This window comes from Ammospiza caudacuta, chromosome 4 (assembly GCF_027887145.1).
Source record: "Ammospiza caudacuta isolate bAmmCau1 chromosome 4, bAmmCau1.pri, whole genome shotgun sequence".
Classification (NCBI taxonomy): domain Eukaryota; kingdom Metazoa; phylum Chordata; class Aves; order Passeriformes; family Passerellidae; genus Ammospiza; species Ammospiza caudacuta.
In genome coordinates this window covers 77385007-77398535 of record NC_080596.1, presented here as the reverse complement: position 1 = coordinate 77398535, position 13529 = coordinate 77385007, and positions in this window count along the sequence as shown.

The following is a 13529-nucleotide window of genomic DNA, read 5'->3' as shown; positions in this document are numbered from 1 at the left end:
TTGAGTAAACATTCTCCATTTCTTGGCCAAGTTTATGGGAGAAAGCAAAAATTTTCCATCTACTGCACTGCTCTCACACTTTAATGAATTTTCCATATTATGAGAAAATGGAAGAAAAAACGCATCATTTCAATGTTATTAAGTATATCAGTAAAACAAAATTAAACTTTCATGCAATAAGATGAAAGGAGATTAAAATTTCAAAGAAAAAATATGATTGAGAGTTTCATTCATTCTTTTGAATAAATTAATTTTGTCACTCTTACACATTCCAGAGGAATATCATGGACACATGAGAGGTGCTCTGTAACCTGATATTTCTAACTTAAATATTTTAATTTTTCCAAAATATGAGATGTTATGCCTGTATATGCAAAAAAACCCAAAAACAAAGCACACAGCAAACAGTTCTTTTGACAACTGCATTTGAGCAGCATTTCCTAAGCCATACAGATCTCCTCCCTTCTTGTGCTTTGGTAATGCTGACACACTTAAACAATAAACACACACGAGCATTACTCAAGAGAGGTCAGCAAAAGGATGCTGGAAAAGAAGGAAGGTTCATTGTTACCACAATAACCTTTCCATGCTCTGAAATATTACATCAGAGTTAAAAATGCAGGATGTAAACAACAGCTATTGAAAACACCCACATGAACCGAATAGGGTCAGACAACAGTAACTCAATATAAAAATCTATAGGACAATAAAAAATACTTCTTTCTATCTGAATTTCATGTATTTATGTACGTTTTTAAAAAGTTTTCTAGGATTTCAGTTATGAGATAACTACAATAAGTTTCCAGGCTTTTCTTGGCACGCTCCCAAGAGAAGAGATGTCTTAATCCACATCCTTTCCCTACATTTATGTTTGAGTGAAAAGTGGAGCCTTCAGGACTTGTACCAAACACTGTGGATGGCTCAGAGAGTATTTTTTCACTCTAGAAAATGAAGCTCCTTCTAGAGATTTTCCATCTGTCACTGCCAAAATAATTTGTTATATCCTAATATGCCCCATCTCACTCTTCTAGTCTGATGTATAAATTGAAGGAGGTGGGTTTATAGAATTATACCATTCCCTTTTTCTTTCAATATTGTGTATGCAAATACCTTGGCTGCCTTTTCAGTGTATCTGCTCTTATAATATATTTTCATTTACACTGTTAGTATAGCTTGGTAGATAATTTACAAGGTCCAAACCTAAAATTCCACATTACCCTGTCTTAAAAAGTACTTTGAAAAAATATATCTGTAGTTTTCATTTAAAACTAGTGAGAATAGTCACAGTTTAATTAGCTAAATTTATAAGATTTCCTAGAATTTTTCTCATGGGGTCTCTTTCCCTCCAGTTTTAAATCTGTGAGGGCTTTCAGACTTGGGGGCAAGATTAATATATTTTTAATCACAGCTGTTTGATTTCTTTGTGTTGCATCTGCTTCTATACAGAAAAGAGGATCTCTAGACATTCTGGAAATAGAAGGTCACTTAAAAAGAAAAAATCTTCCTAGTATGCTGATCTATATACTTGTTATCTTGGAAGCTACTTAAAAATTTATAATTTAAAAGAGAAAATATAATTTTTTGTTCTTTTACCACATGCCTTTATTGTAATTTCTCTAGAGAAATCCTGTCTCACTTTATTGAGTACTAACAGGTGGGACTTATTCTATGTTCTCCAGTTTGATCTCTGTCTTGGATTTCCCTTGAGGAATGGGAAGACTGGAAAGTGAAATGAACATGTCCACAGATCCTGGAAACAGCTACCAATGGAAGTTTTAATTTTATTTTTTGATAAAAGATCCTTATCCCCTCAGAAATGCATGAAGTTTATGAACAGCTGTTAAAAAGCAAAAGTTGGATAATGAGATCTGTTTCATTAAAGGCTGATAGAAGCTGATAAATATCCTAAATGCTCTCAGTGGCTTCAGAATGGCAGTACCACAGTGGGTTTTAGTGAAAAATCACACATGTGGCATATGGAAATTCTCTGTAGAAAAATACATTAATCTTTGACATTTTGGGCATGAATGACTTGGTGTCTGCCAAGATATTTGCTACAATGGATTAAAAATACTAGGTCTGAATGGATTTTAAAGGTCACTTCAGAAAGAGTTCACAATGTACCTGAAGGAAACACAGAAAGGAAAAAACCTTTCCACCAGAAAGGCTGTAAAGACATGATGTGTCTATTTTGTATATTGAGTGCCTAAATAATAAGACACAGACAGAAGCCTGAAGCAGTGAGGAACAGGGATGGACCAGCATCACTCAGGCCATGGGGAACCCCAGCAGAGGAAAGGTCTCATGTTAATCAAAGTTGAAGCTGATAAACTACAGAAAGTGGGATTTGGAATTCCTCACTTTTGTGCAGATTATCCTAACTGATACAGTTCTGGAAATCTTACAGAGACCAAGGAGGCTTTTGAGCTTACAAAAAAGATAAGGGATGGTTATATAACAGAGCCATTCATATTATCAACAGGGTTCAATTCCTGGTTCTTGTTTATTTTCTCTCCCAACATCCAACAGACTGTTCTGGCACATCCCATGGACGGTTCCTGCTTCAGGTGAGAACTTTAACTCAAAATTCCTTCATTCCTTCAAAATGCTATACATTTGGTAATATCCACCTCTTCCACTGAGTTTTTCTGAAACAGAAACATTTTGAAGTTATGCGCGAGGGCGTACGTGGCCCTAAGTCCGGCTAGCTGGAGGGGAGAAGGCCGACACCCTCACCGCATCTGAGGCCAGCCCCCCTTGGCGTCCTGGCCTTGGGCTGGGCTGGATCGCGGACTTGAATTATTCACGCTGGCGAGACGAAGAAAGGGAGAGACCACTTGCTGGGGGTTGAAGTCGGTTTATTGGAAGATGGTAGGTCACCAACAGAGGGAGAACCAACCAACAAATGGCACCAACAGATGGAAAAACCCAGCAGCAAATGGCCCAGAACTAGGGGAGAGGCAAGGTTTTAAAGGGAAGGGGTGGAGAAGGGAGGGAAGCCCAGCTAACCAATGGGAGAACATAAAGGGAGGTACTTAACATAACTGACATCCAAACATATCCAATAAGCACAAAGTAAAGGAGGGGCCCCGGGACACCAGCCAACCACAACCCCCAGAGAGAAAAAGGTTCTCGAAAGCTGGGAGGAGTGGGGGGTGATTGACTGGGCCCAGGGAGGAGGAAAAACTTACTTATATGGTAGAAATAGGGAGGGGAAGTTACATAACCTAGGTGATTGACAACTGAGGGGGGCAGGGGTAGCCGTAGTAACCTAACTGTAAGGAGAAGCTGTGGTGGGAAAACTGGGGAGGGAAGAACCATTTTGCGAAGAACAGAGGGGAACAATACATATAATGGGGGAGCAAAACAAGAAACTTAAAAACACACTACAACAAAGTTACGCTTTGCTTTCCCTGTGGACAGATTAGAATCAATCTTGTATTTCATTATTTTAGGAGGCAGTCAGATGTCATGACAACAGGTAGCAGTGCCTTGAGCTGGACAGACAATTAATCAATGGCTGTGAGAGGTGACTAAAAGATCAGACAAGAGGTAGGCATGTTTTAATTATTTTGTAGGATCTATCCATCTGCTCTTTTCTGTACTGCCTAATACCAATTATATCATCCTTACTCTGGACTAAGGCAGTGCAATCCACACTCTGAAAGATGAGGATGAGCAGAAGCCTGAACCAGTCTGGCTCGTGTATTTGCATCCTGTCTCCCCAGAAACAGGGCCTAGGGAGGGTTCACCAATCCAGGTCTCACCCCATGTTGTAATCTTCACAGCGGCGTTGTTGTCTTCTCCCATACCTCCTCTCCGTGTTTTCTTATGGCTGCAGAACTTCTATCACATCGGGGTCACCAGATGTTGTAATCATCACAGCAGTAGTAGTGTTGTTGTTGTTGTTGTTGTTGTTGTTGTTGTTGTTGTTGTTGTTGTTGTTGTTGCCTCTCATCCAGGGCTCCTCTCCAGCCCTCTCTGAATGCCTCACCCCCTTTTATCCCAGCTACCTCCACGGGCTACAGCTGCTGCCCAATCAAGGACATCACAGCTGCAGCCCATTTACAAAAACTAGGATCAGGGCAATATAATACAGAGATCTTTTACTGCCATACATATATTTACAATACATATATTTACTCAGGGCCCTACAACCTCAGGTCTTACTGGAGGTAAGAAAATGAAAAGGATGCACATCTGAGCCAGAGAACCAGGAAAGACTTTGTAGTTTGGATGGAAGCATTACAGACTGCCTCCAATGTTGACTTCTTTTTGCTTGATAGATGACAAAACTGAGGTTTTTTTTCTTGTCTTAGTCTCTATTTTGTGGTTGTTGGGGTTTTTTTTCCCTCTTGCTTTTTTGGAAAGGGTGTGACAGACCAGCAGAAGGGCTGCCTCTGCTTTTCCTGGCTGTGGCAGTTTGGGTCAGGTGGACTGTGGGGAGGAAGAGGAGGAGATTGCAATGTCTGCACACACATGGAAAGACTCCTGACAAAGCACATGTCTTGCTTGTGGAAAGGAGCAGATCCAAGCCTCAGAGGTCAAGGAGAGGATGCATTCCTAGAGACCCAGAGGGAGACTCTGAGGGTTGCTGCAACCCAGGAAGAAGCACAAGCTGCTCGGCTCCAGAGCATCTGGAAGGAGAGTTCATTCTGAAAGGAAATGGAATGCAGGGGGAAGATTTGTTTTCCAAACTTTTGTTTATTGCATCATAAGACCTGCATTTGGTGTATTTATTAATGGGATGTCTGTGCTGTAACAAAATATCAAAGTCAGAATTACTTTAGTGGTTTGGGGGTGTTCATTCTGCAGATAAAATTAGTCCTACCTCAAGGTTCAGACCTCCTCAGAGTCCCATCAAATCCCCATCAAGGCAAAAGTTTTTATATAAACTTTCTGGGACTGTGGGCCTCTCTTCCTAATTCAGAAAAGACTAAAGAAACATTAGTAAATTATGGCTGGTGTAATTTATTTGGCCAGTCCTGCTGGTAGAAGGAGACAAATAGCTGTTGTAATGGACTAGACACCATGGAAAAATAAGCTTTGGTGTTTAATCTCTTGAAGCTGATCTAATTAGTGATGACAATTTGTCTTAGCTACTACAAGAGATTTAAGAGCTGTGTGTAATGCTGTTTCTCTCAATTTTTGACTGCTTTTCTATCTCTAGATGCTGAATTCAAACATTTCAGTTTTCCAAGAAAGCATTTATCATATGATACACACTGTAAACAATGTATATTTTCTATTCTGTTTAAAATGTAATTTATCTATAAAATATGTGGTTCAAAATTCCAAACTCAAGGATCTGTGGGCTCCCATACAGTTAACCAAGTTGTCTGCCGTCCTATATATTCTCAAGCTATCCTGGTCCAATCCAGGAAAATAAATGCATAAACCATAGGACCAAACCATCAACAAAAAATATTGATCTCCTTGTAAACTGAGCATAAAGAATTATGTTTTTTTTTAACCCTCTTGATTTCCTGTTTTGGTATAATTTTAGTGTCACTGAACATGACTTAAAATCCAAATATCAAATATTTTGTACAAGCAAACCTAAATCCTGTCTGCACTTTTATAGAGCAAATCTTAACCATACTTTGCTTTGGTTATATCTGCTGAATTACACTATCCCCCTGAAGTGCTAATGGATTGGAGTAAGAGATTAATGGTTGGCAACAAGTATAATTCCAAGGGCCTGATTCGCTGTACATGATGGGACTTTTTTGATATATTCAACAAAGAAAGTGTGCAAAGAACTTGATACTGTGAAATGATGGGATTCCTGTGATAATAGTTTGAGATTTGTGATGCAATGTGCAAATAACATAACATTACCTTCAGAAATCACTATGAATTTTGGAATAAATTTTACAAATTATTGTTATGAGAAATTTATTTTGTTATTTTATTTTACTTTATTTTAATTTATTTTATTTTATTTGGGAAAAACCAGCCACTGCTGTTACCATTGATAACATTTGTAAAAGTAGCACCTCATATGAAGAATCAGGAATTATGTACTTGCCTGCAGATGCAATGAAATGACTGCTTGTATTTACATCAGTTCTTATAACACTGGGATAATAATTAAAGGAAAAATATCTGCATCTTTTTCTGGGGATGATCAAAGTCTTCCAAAGAGTCAACATGAAAATAAGGAGATGTGACAGAAAACAAAATGTGTTAAGCAGAGTATTGGTAACTATCCAAGTCTGGTTGAAAGAAATCACAGAGAAAGAATTCAGGACTTTGGGAGAAGACAGAGGATACACACTCGAAAAAGGTAAAAGCCTTTTCTTTACATCATAACTACGGAGTGATCTATAGTAACTGAATATGCGTTGAATGGAATTCAACGCATATTCAATAATATAAAATATTCACTAAATATTCAGGAATCAATTCACTCATTACAGAGTATTGGGCCCGATATTTAGCTGAGTAAATCAATGCTTTTAGATTTCTGGTTTTGATTCTTCTGGCTTTTTTTATTTCAGCAATTCTAGAGGCAGTTAGGAATGTCAGAAGTGTTGTATAGGGCTATTACTGCACATACAGAACACTAAATGTGGGGACTGGGAAAGAAAAGTGTGAAGAAGATTGCTGAAGTCCTTCCCCAGTTCTGTGCTTATTTACCCTTAGTTTTAAGGGAAACGGTAACATTTTAATGTATTTTCCCCCTTTTTTCTAATCATCTATTTTATTCATAATTATGAAATGTTGTCCAAACAACTCCTAGAACAGTTCCTCAGAATCCATAACTGATAATATGGATTATTATCCATATTATCCATATTCAGCAAACTGCACTGTCACTTTGAAGGACAGCTTAGGACAAGAAGAGAAGAATAATATCTTTCCTTAATTGAATCTGCAAAGGGAATTCAGGGTGGTTAATTAAAATGTGATCTGGGCAATGACTTTTCTGTTGACAAAAGGAATTACAATATGAGCTTTACATCTTTTAAAAGAATAGGTCAGATTCAGATTATGTTCACATTGACATAATTGTAGAGTGTTTCTATTGATACTAATTCATATTTATACCAGTGCTTCAGAATTAAAAATCCATTCAAGCATTTCTAGCAATACAGTGGGTCCTAGAATGGTGCTTAACACTGATTTAGTTTTAGAAGCAAAAGAAGTAAATGAGCAGCAAAGCTTCCTGAGATATAAATTGATACCAACTTATCCCTAAATTGTAGTTAAGGCAGAATACAATGGAGAAAACTTAAACTTATCACCTTGTTGAAAAAGTACATTTTTCATGGTAATAATTTATAAATAAAATTCACACTCAGGCAATTAGAATAATTAATAACGCAGAGATTTGAAACAGCAGTAAAAATTACAAGAAATCATATAACCCATCATTTAACCAGACGCTTCTTCTTCAGTTTCAAAACAGCAAACTCTTTTTTTTTTTTTAATATAATTTCACCTTCTTCAATGCTGGCAAAAATACTGATTTAGAAAATATTTGTTCTTACAGTTTGCGTTCCCCTGAGTTTTGTTGAGAACCGAAGGGCAAATAGAACATTTTATTTCGTTCAATATTTCTGGGGAAGAGCAAGTTTTTGGTTGTAGACAAGTGATATTGGCCTGTGGTCAGAAACAATAATGTCTTACATTTAATAGTTTTGCTTCTTCTGCTCTGCAATACTTTAATACTTTTTGTGCTCTTGGGTAGGTATGCCCTGAAAGCCACTTCTTTTCTGCTGTCAGAGTTGGTAATTCTTGTGGAAGTTTCTTCCTGTGCATTGGGGCATATGTATAGACAAGTAAAAAACCCATTTCTATATGCAGCACAATGTATCTATGATAACCTCCCAACTCAAGGGGTTTAAATGAAGGTGGCTAGCAGCATAATGATAGGAGGATTGTTAATTAAGAACATCCATTTGATATGAATTGGTTTCACACCATTTATAAGAGATTGAAAAAAACCAGTCTGGTTACTTTTTGTGAGGAGGTCACAAAAGACGTGAGGTTTCCCGTAATAAACTGTGCTTTGGCATGCATTTAGTTCTCTACACTCATATTTGTGCTTCAGCCACAGACCCTCCACAAGCACATCATCACCTCTGGGGAAGCTGCTGTCATGGAACAATGTGCATATGAAGGGGTTGTCCCCAAAACCCAAAGAGACACAACTGTGTTTTATCGCCCTGTTTGTGGATGCAAAGATACCACCTCTCAGTCAGTTAATTCTCTCCATATTCTCCAGGCTCATTTAACTTTAGTATATGGAATATTGGTTTGTTCCAATGCAGGGAATTCTGTCACAGTCATAAATTTCTGGGGAAATCCCTTTGCCCAGGATTCTTCTCCTGGGAAGCTGAGAAGCCTCAGAGAAAAAGGAAAACAATAATTATCTGATTTGCTTCTCCTGTGTTTTGCTCCTTTGGAATGTATTTGGAGATCGTTTACCAACAGGTGAATGTTTGATTGGTTTCATGTGAATTGTTTTGACTTAATGGCCAATCAGGGCCAAGCTGTGCCAAGCCTCTGGAAAGAGTCATGAGTTTTCATTATTATATTTTTAGCCTTCTGTATTCTTTAGTATAGTTTAGTGTAGTATTCTTTAATATATAGTATCATAAAATAATCAATTAGCCTTCTAAGAACATGGAGTCAGATTCATCATTCCTTCCTGCCACGGGGCACCCTGCAAATACAAATCTGCACTGAATTCCATTGTATGATGTGGAGAATTCCTATCATCAGCCCTACATCCTCCTCCTGCACAAACCTTAGTTTTACAATTACATTCCCTTTATTAGGAAAAATAAATCTCATATGTGGAGAGAACCTTTGAAATTATTAGACAGGTGAGAATTTCTTGCCACTAACTGAAGCATTGAGGTAATATCAGAAACAAATTTTCTTCATAATATAAGATCATAGGATTGTTCAGGTTATAAGGGACTTCAGGAGATGTCTCATCCAATCTGCTGCTCAAAGCAAGGTCAGCTTTGAGATTCAATCAGGCTGCTCATGGCTTTGTCCTGTCTCACCTTAAAGCCCCCAATAAGGGAGACTGCCCTGCATCCTTGGACCAACTGCTCCACCACTTGATGGCTTGATGTTACGATGGTGAAAACGTTTTTCCTTACATCCAGTTTGAGCCTCTCTTGCCTCAATTAATGCCCATTGTCCCTCAGCCTCCCAATGTCCACCATGGTGAAGCATCCAGGCAGCAACTGACAGGACAAGAGGACACAGTCTTAGACTGTGCCAAGGGAAATTCAGGTTGGATGTCAGGAAAAATTTTTTACTGAAAGAGTGATAAAGTACTGGCATTGTCTACCCAGTGGATGGTGGAGTCACCATCCCTGGATGTTTTTTAAAAAAAAGATGGGCACTCACTAAATGGTTTAGTTGAGGTGTTAGGGCATGGGTTGGACTCAATGATCTTAAAAGTCTATTCCAACCCAGTGATTCTGTGATTCTGTGATCCTGAGACCTTCTCAGAGGCACTGGGAGGCTGCTATCAGCCTGCCTTGATCACCTTCTCTTCTCCAGGCTGAATAAAATTTCCTGTGAACTGACTCGAGTTTATCAGTATCTGTCTTGTTTGGATTAGATGTGGTCACAAAACTGGATAAAACACTCTAGATGAGGTCAAATGAATGCTGAATGCAACACTGAAAGTGCCTGCAGTCTCTACTATAAGATATTCTAATGCCCTTGAATGACACAACCTATTATATATCAGCTGTCATTAAATTGGAAATTCCTAGTTTTTCTTAGTGCCATTAGATCCTATTCATAACCAAGCTAAGGAATGATGACAGAATTATACATGTAAGCAGAAGGGTTTACTGGTTTTCCTATTCAATTTCCACGGCAGAAGGTAAATAATTACACCTTGGTCCCAAAAATGTGATGCCACTCTGACAGTGGGTACAACTCCTCATTCCAGGGCAACCCTTATTCTGCACTGACTCCTCACAAGTCTTGGGGTGAGAAAAAGAAACTGTGCTGTGGTGGCAATTAATGGATCTTTTACAGATCCAGACCTGTGTGCAAACTGTGATGTATGGAGGAGTTCCCAGAAAAGACCAATTCATTTAATTCAGTACCCCATTATTCATATGAATTAAAGATGTAACTCTAATAACTCCACAGCTATCATTCAGTAGATTTAAGATCTTTGAAAAAAAAAACAAGATAAATCAACAAAACTGACTGTGAAGCGGGACATATTAGAAGCAAAGAGTGGCATTGATGGTGGCTACTTTAGAAATATAATTTGGTGGCCTTCTACAATATTGTCACAGATATAAAGGACTGATATTTCTACAAGTGAAAGAAAGCATCAGATTGGTCTTAGAAGGTCAACACCTTGAAAAGTAGTTTTGTAGGGTTTAAATCTTTTTCCAGTGGAAATTCAACAGCAAACAAGAAGTGCAAATGTTAATGGCACAAGCTCATTTCACTTTAGAAATGAATTGAAAGATAATAGGATTGGGCTTGCTGGAAAATACAATCCATATTTTTCACAAAATGAGAATTAATTTTTATTATATTAATTATGCTGCTGTAGTTTTGCCCTGTTCTCCATTGCCAGTGTTCAGTTCTCTTAAACCTTTGCATTTACAGCTCCTATGTAAATGCTTCCTTTTGTAAAAGCTCCCAAACCAACACCACAATTTCTCCATCATAAAACATTCTGCTGCTGGCCACTCTGGTCCTGAGGTTTTACAGCTTAGAGCTCAGAGGGTTTTGACTGAACACAAACCTTTGCCATTGATGAGTGTCCATAATTACACGTGTCTCCATGGTAACCACAGGAGAGAAAGTATACCTGTATAATCCTTCTTAAATAATACAATGTTATGTTTTTCTTGGTAGACAAAGAGATTCTAGCCAGTCATAAGCATGTTAAGCAGCCTGTGAATATCAAAGTTGCACATATATTCCTTATCAGCAGAATGGAAATTGTTTTAGCAAAACTGAAATGTGTGTTGATACCTCAGGAATATAAACACAAAAGTTTTGGAGCTTCTGTTATGAGTAAATCTGGGCAAACTAACTTCAGATTAATCATTTTGGTAAATTTTCCTTTCTCTTAATCTCACAGTTTAATAGAAAAGTCATAACTAATCATGGCAATCTGGTTGCTTGCCAGAAAAGGGGCTAAATTATTCCCTGACTAATCAAAATGGAATTTACATTCTTTTAATGCGCTATATTCCTGTGTGATAGCCTGAACTTGCTCATTTAAATGTTTCAGTACAGTGTAAATGATTCCAGAGCCAACATGAAATTGATGATACTGCTGTATTTTTAAGTAGTTTGTTTGTTTCTCATTTCTTTAATTATTTTTGGTTAGAAAAAATACAAAATGACTACTTCGGACAACGTAATGACTGACATTTAAAAACCAAAAGTATCTGAACACCATTTTTGTTTTATACTTTCCAGCTGTCATCCTCTGAATCTGGATAAAGACTGCAGGAACTGTAAAACTGTTGTCATATTGACAAGAAACAGCAGAAGTTGCACATTTCTGCAAGCAAAATTTAACCCAAGGCACACTTTGGCACTGATGCTTAAATAAAGCAAGTTTTGTATGACTAACCCCTCCAGCATTCAGGGTCTGTAGAGGTACATATGTGGATAGAAAATAGGTGTACCAGAAGAGACACAAACTTGAAGAAAAATAGGTATTTTGTTGAAAAAGAAAAAACACATTTATAATACAGGCATTTTTTTTCCTAAAGGGAAACTCCTTTTCCAGTATTCCATGAGTTTTCATCATATTCCTAATGGGACATAAAAACTGAAGAAGGAATGCAAGCATAGGTTATGATCCCACAGCATTTTTTTCTCCTACTGCTGGCCCACAGAAATTTTTCATCTGTGGTTCCCAGCCATGAAAGTAATCCATTGAGTGGAAATTTTCTTTTTTTCTGTTCTTTGTTTTCCTTCCCATCTATGAGACACATTTTGGTGTTTTGATGTCCTTCACAATGTCAGAGACTGATTATGCTTAGCACAGTTTCCATTTTAAAAAATAGGACAGTGAGTCTTCAAGTTAGAATTTTCTGACAACATTACTCTGCATGTTTTTTTCTTCTTTTTTTTTTTTTTCTCTCTTCACTCAGCCTTAGGGGGTGGGGGGTAGGGAGACAAGATAATTAAATAAATTAACAGTATTTTCCCCATTGATTTCATGATGAATTCAATAAGGATAAGAATGAGGCTCTAGGTCCTGAAGAACTTAATCATGAGAAATCTGTCATAGTAAAACCCTCACTGTAACCAGGGAAAGGTCCAGTGCCAAGTTCTGCAGCCTGCATGTATTGTCCCATTCCTGGGTGCATTCACAACACGTAGCCACGGGACCAGAATAATCTTGTCTGTGATGTGCCTTTTGCCAGCAATTTATCTTTGGAAGGATGAGGCTATTCTGATAAATTAAATATTTCTGTGCCAGACCCAGAGCTAGTTGCTTTGTTCTCATTTTGTGTTGTCCTGGCAGTGCCACAGCAGGTTTCAGTATGTGAAGTTCACTGGCTCAGTAATTGTGATGACAGACAACAAAACTTACTGAAGTTTAAGGCTATTTAATAATAAATAGCAAGCCTTGAGTAGTTTTAACAATACACTTAGCAATATACTTACAAATTTGTGGGAAATTTGTGTAGTTCTAGCAGGCCGCACGGGCTGGATGTCATGAAATTAAAATCTCTAAGAAACCTGTGGATCTGGAATTCTGTGCATAGGAGGGAGTGAGCTGGATGTAGTTCAAGTATCATTCTTCAACAAATACTCAAAGAACTTGTATAAAAGTATCCATGAAGGATCTCAGCTCTTTTTCTTAGTGGAGTCTGGCTCCTGGAAGAGAAGTCAGGTATGGAAAACATACCATTAACAAAGGATGGAGGAAGAGACCTTGGAAATAAAGGGCATGTCCGTGCCTGGATGCCTCAACCTGCCTCAGGATTCCCACGCGTACCCAGACACAGCAGAATTGTGGCTATAGGTGCTGCGGCCATCTGTGCTGCAACTCGCAATAGATTCCATGTTGTCAGCAGAATAATTGATAGAAATTCCACGCAGACATCCCAGTTTATTCCCCTCCTGGCTGGGATCCACCCCGGGCTGGGAGGAAGTTTCCAGTTGAGGTGCCACAGAGCTCAGGCACGCTGTTTGGTGGACAGGAGTGTCACTGGAGCTGGGTGCTGTGTGCCTAACCCTGGGAGCTGCATCTGGAAAATAACTGGGTTTGTCTGGGTCTTTTCCCATCATGTTAGAGATCTGGGGAAGTACTTAAGTGGCATTCCTCACAATTTCTAAAGAAAACTCTATGAAATGTTATTTTCATGGTTCACTGTAAATTTTTCAATTGCTGATTAGCCACAATAGCATTTGTTAATGCTACAGGTTTGGCACAAAGTTTTCTCTTATTTGAAAAGTGGCTGGGAAAATAAATAAAGATTAAACATTATTTTTTAGTTGGGTCACTCTATAATGCTTATTTTTCATAAACAATTTAAAAGTTTTTAATGATG